At 44.7% G+C, this 15173-nt stretch overlaps 1 protein-coding gene across 4 annotated transcripts in view; it reads left to right on the forward strand.

The window, feature by feature from the left end:
• The first annotated feature begins 260 nt into the window (after positions 1-260).
• TSPAN18 (tetraspanin 18) overlaps positions 261-15173 on the forward strand; it is a 131444-nt gene continuing 116531 nt past the window's right edge. For 2 of the 4 annotated variants that reach the window (XM_038139602.1, XM_038139607.1), the window contains exon 1: positions 9830-10008. The gene's annotated coding sequence lies outside the window, so the exon portion shown is untranslated. The other 2 variants (XM_038139606.1, XM_038139603.1) reach the window with 2 other exon arrangements.

The raw sequence follows: 15173 nt of genomic DNA on the forward strand, positions 1-15173 counted from the left end.
CTTGCTGCTTTATGACCAAGTATCTTGATTTGCATCTCACTCAGAACACCTCCAGCTGCAGAGCATCACCGGTGCCTGGGAGTGACTCCAGGCTTCTCCATAGCAAACAGAAAGTTGAATTTGTCAGCCCCCAAGATGAGGGACTGGTGTGAGTCTGCTGTTTCCACAGGCAAGAGAAGAGTAGCAGGAAGGAGCGCAACCATAATTGTAGGCTGAGGAGGCAAGCAAAAGGAGCTGGGATTGCTACAACCACTACTGCCAGACACCTGAGAGAGATCAGGTAGGTGACTGCTGCATCTGTTCTGAATAACCCTGACTTCTGTCTGAGCAGCCACAGCCACAACCAGCCTGCCTTCACAGAGCTCCCACACAGACTAAGCAGGCACATGGTGTCCCTGAGCACATAGCTGTCCTAGGCAACTCTGTGTTTCCTTATTTCTGTGACTGGCATCACAGTCAAGTTGTGGATTCTCATCTGGCATAAAAGAAGAAAATCACATCTGACTCATAGCAGTTGTTGAGATCTGGATTTATTTTCTAAGGCCTAGTCAAGGCTAGAAGCTCCTTGATTTCCAGGATCTAATGGTACTGCTATCCCCAAAGGACAAGTGCACCATGATCAGCTGTGTGCTTCTGATAACTTTTAGCAAGAATAGTAAATAGTTAATTTTCTAAATTGTTGATTATGGAAGGAGGTGTATTTTGTGAAATGCACACTGCCTGTCATGCTGAGCACTAAGCAAATACCACTCTTGCTTCATAAATGGTTGATGGGGTTACCAGGAAAAGTTACTTGTCAAGGGACATGCATTTACTCTACAGCTTGGAAAGTAAAAAAGCTCTGTCTCCAGCTGATGTTCTTGTAAATCAATTTGTGACCAAATCCCTGCTGACTTTGACAGGCTGTGATGTGAACCTACAACTTCTATTGGTGGCTGAGGGAAGTTACTTCATTTCTACCACAAAAACTCTACTGACCTTGACAGCAACTGATCTTGGATGACTGATAACAAAGAGTTTAGAACTAGATGTTTTTCTGTTTGTGTATTTTTGTTCACGCTCCTCTTCTGAACTCTTTTCCTAGTTTCCTTGAACTTCTCTGTCTCTGTGTTGCCAAAACATCATGTGTGCATCTGGGAGGCTTTCCAGCTTTCAGTTACAGAAGTGGGTCAGTCCTCCTCCGTGCACATTTACAGTCTTTAGCAGATGCCCAGGCACTCAGCACAGCACTGGGAGAACTTAAGCAGTGCTGTCATAGCCTGTTGCTCTCAGAGGTTCACAGCATTGCCAGCCAGCATTAACTCTTACATTTGTTCTCTCTGACTGTCTGTCTATAGAAAGAGATCTTGTAATGATCGCCCAGCTAAGGATGAATTATTAATTTGAGATGCTGAAGGAGATTTGTGTCAGAGCCCAGCTTTGGATGGGTGACTTGCACAGAGCTTAAAAGCATCTCTAGCTCATCCCCCTGCCTCATTCTGCATTCTGTGCCATTTCTCTCACTGCCTCAGGGCAGAATGCTTCAGAAAGTTGGAGTGGGAATATTTTTATTCATCCTGTTACATGAAGTTAATCTCGTGTAGCAAAGCAGCTGTGTAATGTTTTGTATTAAATCTCATGTCTTCCCTTGGGTATGATTAAAATTCAGGTGAAGGGTTTCTTTAATTTTATTTTATTTCCCCCCTCCCAGGGTTCTCAAGGGGCCATTAGGCTTCATTCTTAATAGCTTGCCATCCCCTTGCCTCTGCTTGTCCTGCTGCACACACAAGTGCACTTGTCTGACTGATGAAGGGTGAAGGCCCTTTAGTGACTTGTGCACATGCTGCACATTAGTGAAGACATTTCTAGCTCAGGTGAAGGGATGGCTGCTTCCTGGCACATGGAATAAAGCTTTGGTTGGCAAATTCTTTATTTGCTTGATTATAGCCCTGAAACACAGCAAATCCCAGTTGGAAGGAGACCAGCTGCTCTACCAATACCCTGGGCTTCCCAAAACTATTGCTTCATTTCAGTGGCTGTTTCCAAGAAAGGCAGAGTTTCCATCCTCATCCTTTCTAACATGTCATTATTTTTGCTTGCAACAGAGGGATTTGCCCCCATTTGTCAGTTTAAAGAGGAAAATCTCTTCTTACTTTTTGGGACCCCCATTCCTCTACTCACTTTCTGCTTTGTGTCTTTATCTGTAGAACCAAAATGAGACTGCCTGGAAGACAACATAGGGACCTGATAGGGAGGGAGGGTTATCACGGGCATACACAGGGGAAAGTAAAGAATTACAGAGCTTCAGAGAACACAACAGGGCTGGAGTTACTGAGAAAAAATGAGCCTAGAGAAGTGGAGATGAAAGCAGGAGAGTGAGATGCACTGAAAAGGAGGAAGATAGAAATGCACAGACTGGGTTGTATACTGCACAGAAGGAGCTAACCTGAGGGCTTGCACCACTTGTTCCACTCTGCACCTCTTCTAGAGCAACTGGAATAATCTTAAAAGCAGTGCTGCAGACGTGGTTTGGGCAAACTCTTGTTTCCCTCTAAATTCCCTAGCCTTGACTCTGCTGTACAGGATTTCAGGAAAACTCAGTTAACAATTTCTTCTTGAAGCCTTTAATTTTCACAGCCATGTCTGCAATTTGGTATCACAGCCAGGAGGATCAGAAAGCATCAAAACATGGCATGAAAGGTTGCATAGAGGGCCTGGTTACAACAAGAGGGAAGTGCAGGAAGCTTTACAGCCTTTGCCAGTCTTTCCACAATTCTCAGGTTTCAGGAGCTTGGTGGATTCAACCTTTTAGTGGACTGTAAGTCTACAGCACTAGTCTTGCTGAACTTTCAAACAGAATCTGGATTCTGAGTCCTTCACTGATGGTAGCTCAGAATACCGGAATCAGGAAGATGGTTCTTTCCTCTTGCTTTGTAAGCTTTTGTGATGTATGTACAATAAGTTAAATGCAGTAGGTGGCTAAGGGCTACTTAGCTAAGAGAATGTGTCCTTGGCATTGTTTCATTGAAATCAGTCCAGTAAAACTAGGGGTGAAACGGGCTCCAACATTTAATAAATCCACAGTTTATCTCTTCCTGATAGGAAACAGCAGCTAATAACTCACAATGTTGTTTAAAACATTCGTAGCAGGAATCAGTCAGATAAGTGACTCCCATAGTTCCAACCTGTGTTCCATGGTGGTCTACAAAAGTCCACATATTAAAGCTGCAAAATAACATTATTTGTATAGCAGTTGTTCTGACTAATGAGTGCCTAGCCAATGAAAGGATTTTCATCTTCAGATAAAGAAAACTCACACTTGAAGTAACTGACAGAGGTGCAATCAAGTTTTGATCACAGGTTAGGAGCCCTAAGTTCTAATAAATCTAATCCTACTGCCCATTTGGCAAAATCACTGCATATTCCTGGCATTCATTTGCTCTCACTTGTAAAAATGGAAGGCTGATTAATTAGTGCCTAGTGAAGGGTTCACAAGGACCATTAATTTTATGACTACATTTTTAAAAATAACTAATCTTGCCCTAGTACCAAGTCAGCCTCAATCCCACTATAGAGCATTCAGGTATTCCACAGCTCCCATACCCTGCATGGCTGCTCTGTTCACTTACCAGTTCCCTTTTGTTGACAGAAGAGCAGGGCTGCCTTATGCACAAATGCACAAAAGGACTCCTGAGATTGAGGAAAAAAGAAGCAAAACTTGTGCAGTTTTGTTCCTGCCCTCACAGTGTGTATGCTTGGAAGGGGTGTGAATGACAAGTGAAAAGAGGTCTGCAGAGAAGTACTATCTTTTATTATAGAAAGTAGCATATCTGAGAAAAACAACAGAAGCTTCAGGAAACAAAAGAAAGCTGTGTAGTTTTTGTCAGCTATCCCAATGAGGTTATAGTAGCATCACCATCCAATCACTGCTTTGTGGTCTTGTCAGGATATGACATCTCCATTTGTCACTGGAGATCAGTTCAGATCTGGAAAGCTACATCCCACTTAGGGCACTGAATTTGATCGTGAAAAATTCTGGGATCATGTGTGATGTCCAGCAATCTTCAAATCATGAAAATTGACTGTCACCACTCTAAGTCATGCATTTTACAGCCCTCCTGAAATCGTTTCACTCAGCCATGAATGTTCATCCCGGTGTTTAGGCATTGGACAGTCCAATTTTCTGGATGTAATAACATTCTATTTTGTGTGATAGTGGAAAAAACATTAGGTCCTTCCATGCCCAAGGTCATTATTTCAGCAGTGTCCCAGTTAACCTGGTAGTGCCCATGTAAACTGAATTCTGCAGAATGGGGATTAGTTTTGCTGCAGAACCCCATGCTACCTCCTGCCACCTAAGGAGGGGGATGCCTGTTTTGGAGTTCTGCTGATGTGCTGTTTTATTTTTCTCCTTAACCACGTTACGTGTGCTTCAGCAGAATTTACTTGGATAGGACCTTCTCCCATATCCAAGGGGAGCTATCACCACTTTTCTGGCTAGGGATCTTTTTCTACATAAAGACATTGGAATCCTTTTCTTCAGGTGGCTCTCTGGAGGGAGTCATTTGGGGAGAAGGGAAGCAGTGAAATAGTTTGATGAATGGCATCGTCTTACATCCCCCAGGAGGATTCCATATGTTTTTAGCAGATGTTTAACATGTTATGGCAACACAACTGGCTGTGTTGAAACAAATTGCGGGGTGACCATCTAACTGTTGTCAGAAGTGAAGTTTTCAACACTTCCAGCTTCCCCCTGGCAGTCACTGCTGTTTTCTGTAGATACCTGTGAACTACATACAACATTTTTGATAGAAAAATTGTGAAGAACTTTAACTGTCCAAGAAGGTGTTATTAATTGGAACATCTCAAGGAACAATAAATAAATCCTGAAGCTATGTTTGTTAGTTTTCCTATTTTGTTTTTTTTTTTTAAAGGCGATAGGTGCTTTGTAAAATCTCATGAGACTAAAAATAGCTTCATGATTTTAGTGTCATCTGGAGTTTTAAAAATGCATTTCAGCCTCCTCCCTTTGTGTTATAAGAGAGATGCAAATGCCAAGAAGAGTCAAAACATTTGAGGATAGATATTTGTATGAGTAAGGCATTTGTCTGTGATCCAGGATCTCCTAACTCATGTCCAGGAGCTGACACAGACCTCTAGTACTTCTTCAGCATTCATTCTTCCTGCTTCAATTTCCTGTTTGTAAATGGGGATGACTGTTCCTCTGTGTTTGTCTCTCTTGTCATATTTAAACATGTAAAGAACTGCAAGGTCCCTGGTACAGTGGGGATCTCCATTTTGCTTTTTCTTTCCTAGTGAAAATTACTAAAAAGTCTGTGAGAGTTAGTTTCCATAAAGATTTCAAGGAGTACAGGAAAATCTCAGCTGCACTTTTCAGAGGAAATGTGAATGCCGAGAATTTTCTCAAAACATACTTGTTGGAAATCTTAATGTTTTGGCTTAATCTCCATTTTAGAAAACTTCTGATACAACTGATACAACCAGGAGACAGGATATTTTATGTTTGTGTTGTTCCCCCCCCCCCCGCCCCAGTAATATAGAGCTTTACCTGCTGTTAGCTGTGGAAATGGCTGTCATTTTAAATATAATAATTTTGCCTTTAAAGTATCCCTTCAATGCTACATATTAAAATTATTACAAAGAATTCTCTTAATTGAGATTTTTCTGGGCAGAGTCCAAGGGTTTGTTCAGTCATTGCTCCTACAGTTTTGGGTTTAGGCACTGCTGCCAGTTCCTTTGTGTAATCTTACAACTTCAAAGACAAGGAAAGAGGGAGATGAGCACAAAAGCTTTTAGGAAAATTATGTCTACCTATTTGAGTATCTCAGTGAGCATAAAGTGTTGTTCCTGGGTTGGATGGTCTTAAGAACAGCATGTCTCTTGCCCTGGAAGCCTGTTTCCAATCTCGTGGTCTGTGGGTCAGAAAGACATGAGGAGGTGATATATGAAATAAAGACAAAACATGATTTTTCACTTCAAAAAAACATGCATGTATGTTACTGTGTGATCAAGTGAATATGAAAACAAAGCTGGGAAAAATAAATCTGTAAATGAATATTCAAAATGCAGCTTAGTTCTTGATTTAAGAAACAAAAACAAAAACAACATGGCAAAGGGAGGGCCTGTGATTTTTTTTTTTCTCCAAAATGTTAGCTGTTGCTTGGATGAAAATGATTGGGAAATGCTGATATTGACAAAGAAACCAACTCATAAACAATTTAGATTCAGTTTTCCCAGCTGAGCCTGGGAAAGCAAAACTGGGTTGAAAAATACACTGGCAAGGTTTTAATTATGATTTTTAATAATGAAGCTTGAACAAACCTCTTGCTACCAGTACATCAACTGCCCCCTCATGCTGTTTTCCCAAGCCTGATGGAGGGGTCCTGGAAAAGCAGTCTGATGGCAGATGAGAGAACATACTGATCAGTGTAACTTCAGTCAGCACTATAAGTGCTTGACATTTTGGAAAAACGAGATCTCTTACTTTGCTGCCTTCATCTGGGAGCAGGTGATCAGATTCAGACAGTCAGTTTGTCATCCTAAGCTCTTTGTGGCTGAGACCTTGTTTGTTTTGTGCTCTCAGAAGTGCCATTCAGTTTCATGGCAGAGTTAATAACACTGTGTGATTTCTACTGAGCACAGATTGCTCCTGGAATGTGCTATGGTTATCTGGAAATAGATTGGTATTCAGGTTCCAGCATGCAGATGCCAGAGAGTTTCCTTCTGCCCATCTGTCTAGGCAATGAGCTGGGCTGTGTGACAGTCCAGCTCTAGGAATCACAGCCAAGCTGGATCAGGCTTGTATTCCTGCTTTATCTGCCCTCACAGCAAATTGAGAAAGGCATTAGTAGAAATACTGAGGGAGAATAACAGGAAAAGAATGAGAGCAGCCTGAAGGCAGAGGAAGCAGGAGGACAGCTGGGGAGGCCAGGGAAGGAAGGAACAGGGAAACTGTGAAGTTGAGAACTAAGATGTGAAGCATAGACAAGGAAACTTTCGTAAGTAATGGGTGAGTTCTGTGGAGTGAAATTTATATCAAAATTAATACAGTTAACACCTTTGAGGAACCTGCCATGATTTGTTCATGGTTTCCCAATTTTGCAGTTTCCGCTGCTGAAAACTCAAGCCTATCAGAAGTGTAACAGAGAGGCTTTTTGGATTGTGATACATATGATGCAATATTCAAGGGACAGATCCTTCAGACAGTGGGAGGGCTGCAGCTCTAGGCCCTTCTGAAATGGGAGAAAGTGGTTTTAGTGTTCTGGACTAAACCATGGAACTCTTTGCTTGTTCTGATTTCCAGTCAATAACTTATTTATCAGAAAACAAGTAAAACAGCCCTCTCACATGTTGATCTGTCATAAAATTGGCTTTATTTGAGGTTGCTGTTATGCTTTAAGTTCGCAGAGGATATACTATATTCTTTACACATAACAAAGAATGTAAACCCCAGCTTTGAATGCAAAACTCAGTTCAGTGCTGGCTGGGATTCACAAAGCAATTCCTTCATGATGGTGAAAGCACTATGAACTCGGGAAGCTAATTTTCAATAGTGGCCCCTTAAATTGCACAGTTGAGCATGTAAGAGCACTATTGTGTCTGTGCTAGCATGTGGAAGATTTGAAAGCTGGGGTCACATATAGTTGACTTTTGTTCATTTACAAAACAGTTTCATAGAATCAGGATGGAAAACAGAAAACACATACAAGTCTTTGGACACATCACCCTGCACTTTTTTTTTCCAAAATATCAGAATAATGATGTCACTGGAGAGGAAAGGGGTGGCAGTTGTTGGAAAAAATGCCAAGAGCGTCCCTGATGAGGAGAGGATCTTGTCTGTAGAATCTGGGGCTGTTTAAAACAGTGGTGTTTCCATCAGGACTAAGCCCAGTCAGTTTACTGAAAACCTTCCACATGAGGTCTGAGCATTAGGCCCTAAAACAAGGGTAAGTGTTGGGCAGCCAGACATATAGACACACTCTTTCACGGTTTGTTCACTGGTACAGCAAAATTGCTTGGCATGTGGGGTCCTGCAGCAGTCCTGGACAGTGCAGGGGTACATGTGTGAGATTGTTATGGAGGGTACAGGGGGAGGACCAATGGACCCAGTCTGGCAGGTCTGTAGAGCAAAAATGTAATCTTTGCCTGAAAGAACTATGATCTGCTGTTTAAGGGGCGTGACAAGCCAGCCTCCTGGAAAATAGCACTGTGAGTCCTTTGCAAAGGAATCAAATAAGGAACAAGGTTATTACCTCGTGTCACACTGTGTCTAATAAAGAAATGGAAATCCCCTACTCTGCCACAAAGACCAAGCAGAGCTAGGATCATGCTGTGTGACACAAATAAATGAATAGCAAAACAGAAATGGAAAAACATGGGCCCGAACATTACAAGAAAATATCAGACCCTGAAATGATTGCCTGTCTTAAGCAATAGACTATAACAAAACATACGCTTCAAATACAGTCTGGTTGTGTAATCTAGTTTTGCTATTACACAGAAATAGATTTGGGACCATAACTGTTAAATTCTATGTGTATCTCCCTATTTTTATTTCACATTAGGAAATAAAAGAAAGCCACCGCCAACAAATATCTGCACCTGGGGAGCCTTGTAACTGTTCATTACCAGATATATGGGGCATTACCAGAGATTATGCAGAGATGCTGGCACATCTATTTTTCCTTTGCGTTGCACTGTTAGACATTCCTGTTGTTTCTTGTTCTTCTACTAAGCTTTGAGGGTCCAAATCTGCATCCCCCACCCTGCAAAGCATCATGAAATAAGCAGGACTTCTTATCAGCGCCAGAACACATCTGTATATCACTCACATGTCTGGCCCTTGTAGGATTGCTCTCTCTTTTGTTATATAAGGACGTAATGTCCAATTTACTAATTCTGAGCAATTGATTGTTACTGACAGTAACAGTGTTACTTCTGCACTCTTTTTACTCTCTCAGTTTCTTTTGCTCCAACTCGATAAGGACTCTCTAAGTATTAGGAACAGTGAAGAGTAGTTTTCCTAAGGGATAATTGAAATGAACCCCCTTGTGAATTCCCTTGTCAGATGCTGTTGGACTTGAAATACAGTCACTCTATGAGCAAAAGCAGTAAAAAAGATGACCTCTTCTAGACAGTTATCTATTTCTATGGAATTTGTAGCTGTCAAATGCTATTGAATTTTTTCACAGACTCAGAAGTTATTGGTACGCACACACAGCACACACCACACAACGGCACAAGCCTTATTTCCCTAGGCTTTTACCATGTTGCAAACATGGGCTCTTCCTTTGGTTTGGTATGCATTTTGGAAAGGCTTCCCAGTCCTTCAGTGTCATCCTTTGAAGTTTCTCCGGCAGATCTTTGAAGGCATTTCAGCAGCTCTCACTGAGGTAGGTGACCTCTCTCCCACCTCCCTCGTCTTCTCCTTTTGAGTCCCAAGGATCCCCCCAGTGCATCAGAAGCCCATTGGACGTCACCGGGGTCATCCTGCAGACGAGGAGTAGGCAGCTCTCCTTCCCACCGGCGCCTGCTGCGAGCTCAGCGGGCTCAGGGCTGCTCTCGGGTGCCAGGTTAAGCTGCCCCTGCGCCGCCCTTGCTGGGCTGCAATTCCCGCCCCCCGAGCAACCGTGGCACGGTACGGGAGGGACGAGTCACCCCGGGCTGCCCTTGGCGGCTCCTGCCGAGGGCACCCGGGAAGTTTTCTGGCGAAGGAGAAGGCAGACGAGAGGCGCGGGCGGGAGCGGCGGAGCGCGGGCAGAGGCGCGCCCAGCCCGAGGGGCCGGGGGCCGGGGCCGGGACGAGCCGGGCCGGGCCGGGCGGGGGCGGAGGAGGGGGCACGGCCGGGAGGTGGAGCCGGCTGCGCTGGCGGCTCCGGCGCTCCGCGGCTGCCGGGCACGGGGCGCGCACGGCAGTGGGAGCCCAGCGCTGCCGGGAGCCGCCGCCGCTCGGTCCGGCCGGTCCGTGCCCGGGAGCCGCCGCCGCGGGAGCCGCCGCGGGAGCCGCCAGGTAACGGGCGGGGCTCCCCTCTCGCTGCCCGGCTGGGCGCGCAGCCTTCCCGCGGCCGGCGGTGCCGCTCCGGCTCGGCGCCCACCGCCCTGCCGCTGCCCCGGGACGCTCGGGGGTGCCACGGGGGGCGGCTCGCCCAGCCCTCCGCTGCGCTGTTCCCTCAGGGGAGGGGAGGATGTGCGGGAGCGCCGCGACTCCCCGGGGTGCTGGGCGTGCAAGTTTGTGGGGCTGAGAAGCCAGCCCGCCCGCCAGCACCGCCGGCACGGGAGCTGCGGGAGGGCGCCCCGGCTGCCCCAGCCAGCTGAACTCGCCACGCTGGTAACACCTCTCCGGGGTCGGGCCTCGGGAGCGTGTTCGGGAGCCTCAGAGCCTGTCCTCGGTATTTTTGTGTTCTGCTGCCTCCGCCCGACACCCCTCCCTCCGGGATCCCTCTTACCGTCAGGACGAGTGGAGGAGCCGGGGAGCCCGGAGGCTGTGCCCGGAGCGCCCTGCACTGCGTCTGTCGCGTGTTGGGGTGTGCCGCCACCCCTGAAATTCGGATGAGGAAGGTGGGACGGTTCCCCATGTTTTTTACTTCATCCCGGGCTGGGAGGAATTTTCTCTTTTACACTTTGCTGGTCTTCCATCCTGCCACCCTGGGTCAATGCCCACTCCTTAACAGAGATTTGTAGCTGCAGCAGCATGTTCGCGAGGTACCACATGGGGGTTTTGTAAGCTGAACTGGGCACTTGAGGTTTCATGGTAACTTTTGTATTTAAAGGTTATAGTGAGAGAGTAAATACCATTGTCATGTGTGTTGTACTTGGGCGGTTTTCTGTGAAGTATGTTTGATTTTTTTTTTTTAATTTAGCACTTCTCTCAGTAATTAGTAAGCTCTGCCTGATTACTGCTTGTATTTCTATAATAAGAGCAAATTTGAACACAGTTAATAGACTCTAGGCACATAATTCACTGAACAGCCAGTGGCTACCAAAGCTGGTTGGGCAGAAGTGTGCTGGAGATGGTTGTGTGCCTGACAGGATATATGCTAATTGTGACCATGGGCTCACTTGGACTTTTGCTAGTGTGTAAAAAGTTGAAGTTGTTAAAGAGTTGTCTTAATTCAATAGGATGTAGGCAAGTGTTTGATGGGTTCTACCAGTAAAATGCTTATTTTGATACTCAGTGGTTTTTGTAAGGAGCAGTAGTTGTTCCGTCACAAAAGTATAGAAACAGAGCAAGCGGTAGGGATGTCATTTGGAGAAACAGGAACATTCTTTATTTTTTTCATAATTTGAGGGGAATCTTTCAAATACGGCTGTGTAGCGTAATGTAAAGATGCACTTCTTTATCATCTGCTTTCACTGAAGTATTTTTGTAGTATGTTAAAATGGTTCGAATGTTTGACCCTCCTTGGAAGGCAGTTCATGTTTCTGTATTTGTTGTGGCCGAGGTACAGCTTTTGTTGGCGCAAGCTGAAATACCATGTGATACAGTTGCCACGAATTCAAGCGTAGCGGGGTGAGGAGAAAGGAAGAGCTTTAACTTCTCTGAGATGTTGCAGACTGCCAGCAAAATCCACACAAAATTTCCACCCTTTCTGCAGGGCAGAGCTGTGCTACAAATGGCTGGGCTGCCCGCGTTGTGTGTTTAACTCTGTGAGATGCGCAGGTGACCGCGGAGTTACTCCTCGGCAAAGAGACGGGATGGCGGGGCCGCGGTGGGAGCGCCCGGGCAGCCGCGGCTTGCGGGGCCGGGGCGGCTCCGGGGGAGGGCTCGGGTGGCTGATGCTGGCGCTTTCCACGAGAGGGCTTTCTCGCTGTGCCGTGTCAGCGCCGGCCGCCCCTCCGCTCGCTCCTCGATACGGAGGAGCAGGATGGGCTTGGGGGTGGTTCGCGCTCACAGGGTGTTTCAGATTTCCTTTGTAAATTATGGGGAAATCCCTTTATTGCCCCTGAGGTGTAAGGATAAGACATCCTGGGAAGAACACCAGTCTTCGGTTTCCAGGCTCCCTTAAAACTCAGAACGATTCCAACAAGTTAATTTCCCCACAGTGGAAACCGAGAAGAGGCTGAGTGTGTTTCTCACAAAAGAGGAGGGGGGTTAGAATGTTTGCATCCTCGACACAGATGATGGCAACGAAGTATTCTATCCTGCCGTGATCTCATTTTTGGCTGCTTTAACATGTATTATACTTCTCAGGGTGGGGCTGGGTGAAAGGGAAACGAGAATCATTGTGTGAGTGCGAAAATGCTATCTGTAAGTCCTTTGCCAAGTTGTCTGTGTGCTAGTTCAAATAATTTCACACGCACAGCAATGCAGGTCTGTTTCAAAAGGCAGAAACTGTGTCTGTAACTAGTAATAATATTGCAGTTCATAAAACATGAGAAACATCCGTCACTGTGACTTCAATTTGTTTCTCTCTCCTTGGAATAACGGAGTTGACAGCTCAGTCAGGTTTAATGTCCTGTGCTAAACCTTTGGTCGTGTGTCCCACGGCTAATTGTGACTCACAGAATCAATAAACCCAGCTCCTGCTTCTCTGCAGCGACTCAGCGGGGGAGTGGGAAGGGCTTCAAATCACAACAGCAGACAACGGGGGACAAATAAGGGTTTTTGCAAAGCTAGGCCTATCATGTGCCCTTGCCTCTTTCAGTGCAGCAGAGCTGACTGGGGTCTCACTATCAGGGCTGAGTTAGTGAGGGAGATGGTCTGCACTGCTGTAGGGACAGTATTTTCCCTCATAGCACCTTTTGTCTTGCCTTAATCTATCCCAGGTTGAATACTGTAGGCAGTTGAAGCAGAGCCATCTCATGCTTTGATGCGTGATTATTGGCTTTAGCATCTCATTATCTTGCCATCTTTTTTTTTTAAAGTTGGGTTGCTCTCTTTCCACCCCACCTCCCCAAACAAAAAGAATTAGAACAGAGGCAAAATGTGAATGAAATGACTTTGTTTTTTTGTGAATGGGTTTTCTTGCATTGACCCTGCCTTCCTTGCTGCCTTCTGTAAGATCATTTCATAATTAAAATATTATGACTGTGCTTATGGTAGCCCTTTTCTCGTGGCAAGGATCCTAATTTGACGTCAATGAAAAAAATAGTAGTTTTTGGCATAAGGGCAGATGACATTTCATCAGCTAGTGCATGCCCATTTTTTTTTTAAACCACAGTGCTAAGACCATATGGACAGATAATGAGTTTAAGTTGATAAACAGCTTACAGATTTGCCCAACTAAAGGACTTTCTTCCTAGAAAACACATTTTCCTTTAAAATAAATAATGAAGTTCCTGTGTTTTTATTTAATTATCTTGAGTCCTGTCTGTTCTCACCAGGCTGCAGGAAAACAGGCACAACTGCTCTGGGGACAGAAGCTACTGGATTTATGGGCCTGTAGGTCTTAGAGGAGAGGAAGGACTTAAAAAGAAATATTCAGATGCTACAAAATTGAGGCCTAAGGGGCCTAAGGTATCTAAAAAAAGCAGATGGTGGTCCAAGTTGTATTTAGAGAGTTTCCTGAGGTAGTGCATAGTTCTTGACATCTTGAAAATGAGTCATTGCATGAGGTGGTAGTAGGTCTGAGGTCTGTTTGGGAGTTGTAATTAAAACAGATGGATATCTATACTCCTTGCTAACCCTGTGAGGCTGCTGAAGCAGTTGTTGTCTGGGAATACTGTTCCTAGACAATCCCTGCTTTTACTTTCTCAAGAATTTTTGACTAATTTCAGTGTAATTTGTTTGTTTGTTTAGTGTAAACTGACATCAATAAAATGGGTCTATTTTTCTTGGTTTTTTATATGGGGAAAAACCCCACAAGTGGTATAGTGAGAGCTGAAAAATAACTTCTTTTGGGAAGGGGTGGTCTTTAGTTGTCACTTCAAAATACTGACTCAAAACCAAGCAGTGTATTTTCATGAGAGGGCAAAGCCTGTGTGTTTCTCCCTCAAGAGGCATAGAAATGAGCTGTCTCAGATCTGAAAGTGCTCATTCCCTTTTAAGCTGTTTCTTATGTGTTCTCTCCTTTTCTTCTTCTTTTTTTTTCCCCCCTGGAAATAATTATTAATTTTAATTGGAAGTGGCAAATGAAGGAAGAAAATAGTTGCACAGAAAAATCAGTACAGACAACTCCATTCTTTCTCATGCTTCTTATTCCTTCTAAAACTTTAATCTTTTGTGTTGTCCCTTCCCTTCACACTATCCACTTCTCAGCACTGGGAGGACGATTGGGCTTTAATTGTATTTCATTTGAGGATATATTCCAGATGGCCAGAGTTTAGCTTTCCGATGGTCACTGCTGCCTCACTGGTAACTGATGTGGCGGCGAGGTTCTATTTGGTCCTACCTTAGCTCATGACTGCACAGTTCAGCGTTCCACTTGTGTCCATTCCTTCCTCTACACCTAAATTTCTTATTTTCTTTTCACGGTTCTTTCAGTCTTGAGCTTCCAAACTGGCGAATTAGTTAACTCATCTGCTGGGAGTTTCAGGGGATTCAGGTGAATTCAGTGCCCACCAAACAGTCTGCAGGTCTCCTCCCCATCCAATCTCTTGTCTTGGAGCATTTAACAGCTGCTTTGCTGTTTATCGTTTCTGCATTAGTAAATATCTGTCATGGGCTAATGTGGTGTAAATCTCCTGAGACTGAAAGAAGTGGCTATAGGAAGGCAGTGCGTTTATCTTCTTCTGTTAACCACACCATCTGCTAAACCAGTTTGTCAGCATAATTTTATTTATTTTTGCACAGATAAAATTTAAAGAAACAAGCTATTATAAAGATGTTTTGCTCTTATAATGGGATTTGCTTCTGCACCTCTGCCACCTTCTGTTCTTTACTAATGGGCTGCCCTTCACTGGTCTTCCTCAGAGCTAGAGGCAGAGGGTCTCACCATACTGGTGAGCTGTGTATGTGCGGGGTGTTTTGGATTTGAATTGCCTCTGCAGGTGTCTTGATACAGGAAGCTCTGGGTGCCCAATCTTAGGCACCAAGTGCCTAATCTGAATGCTTCTCTTCTGGTGGACAGATATGCAGCAATATTGCATGACAATCGAGAGTAGTCATGTGGTGTCAATTTATCCCCACCAAGTTAATTTCAAAGAAAACCATAACCAGTATCTTGTCATTGTCCTGAGAGATGTTGGAAGTGGGGTTCTGACTGCATGGGTTTTTAGTAAGGATCTTTTTTCTGC

This window comes from Motacilla alba, chromosome 5, assembly GCF_015832195.1.
Source record: "Motacilla alba alba isolate MOTALB_02 chromosome 5, Motacilla_alba_V1.0_pri, whole genome shotgun sequence".
Classification (NCBI taxonomy): domain Eukaryota; kingdom Metazoa; phylum Chordata; class Aves; order Passeriformes; family Motacillidae; genus Motacilla; species Motacilla alba.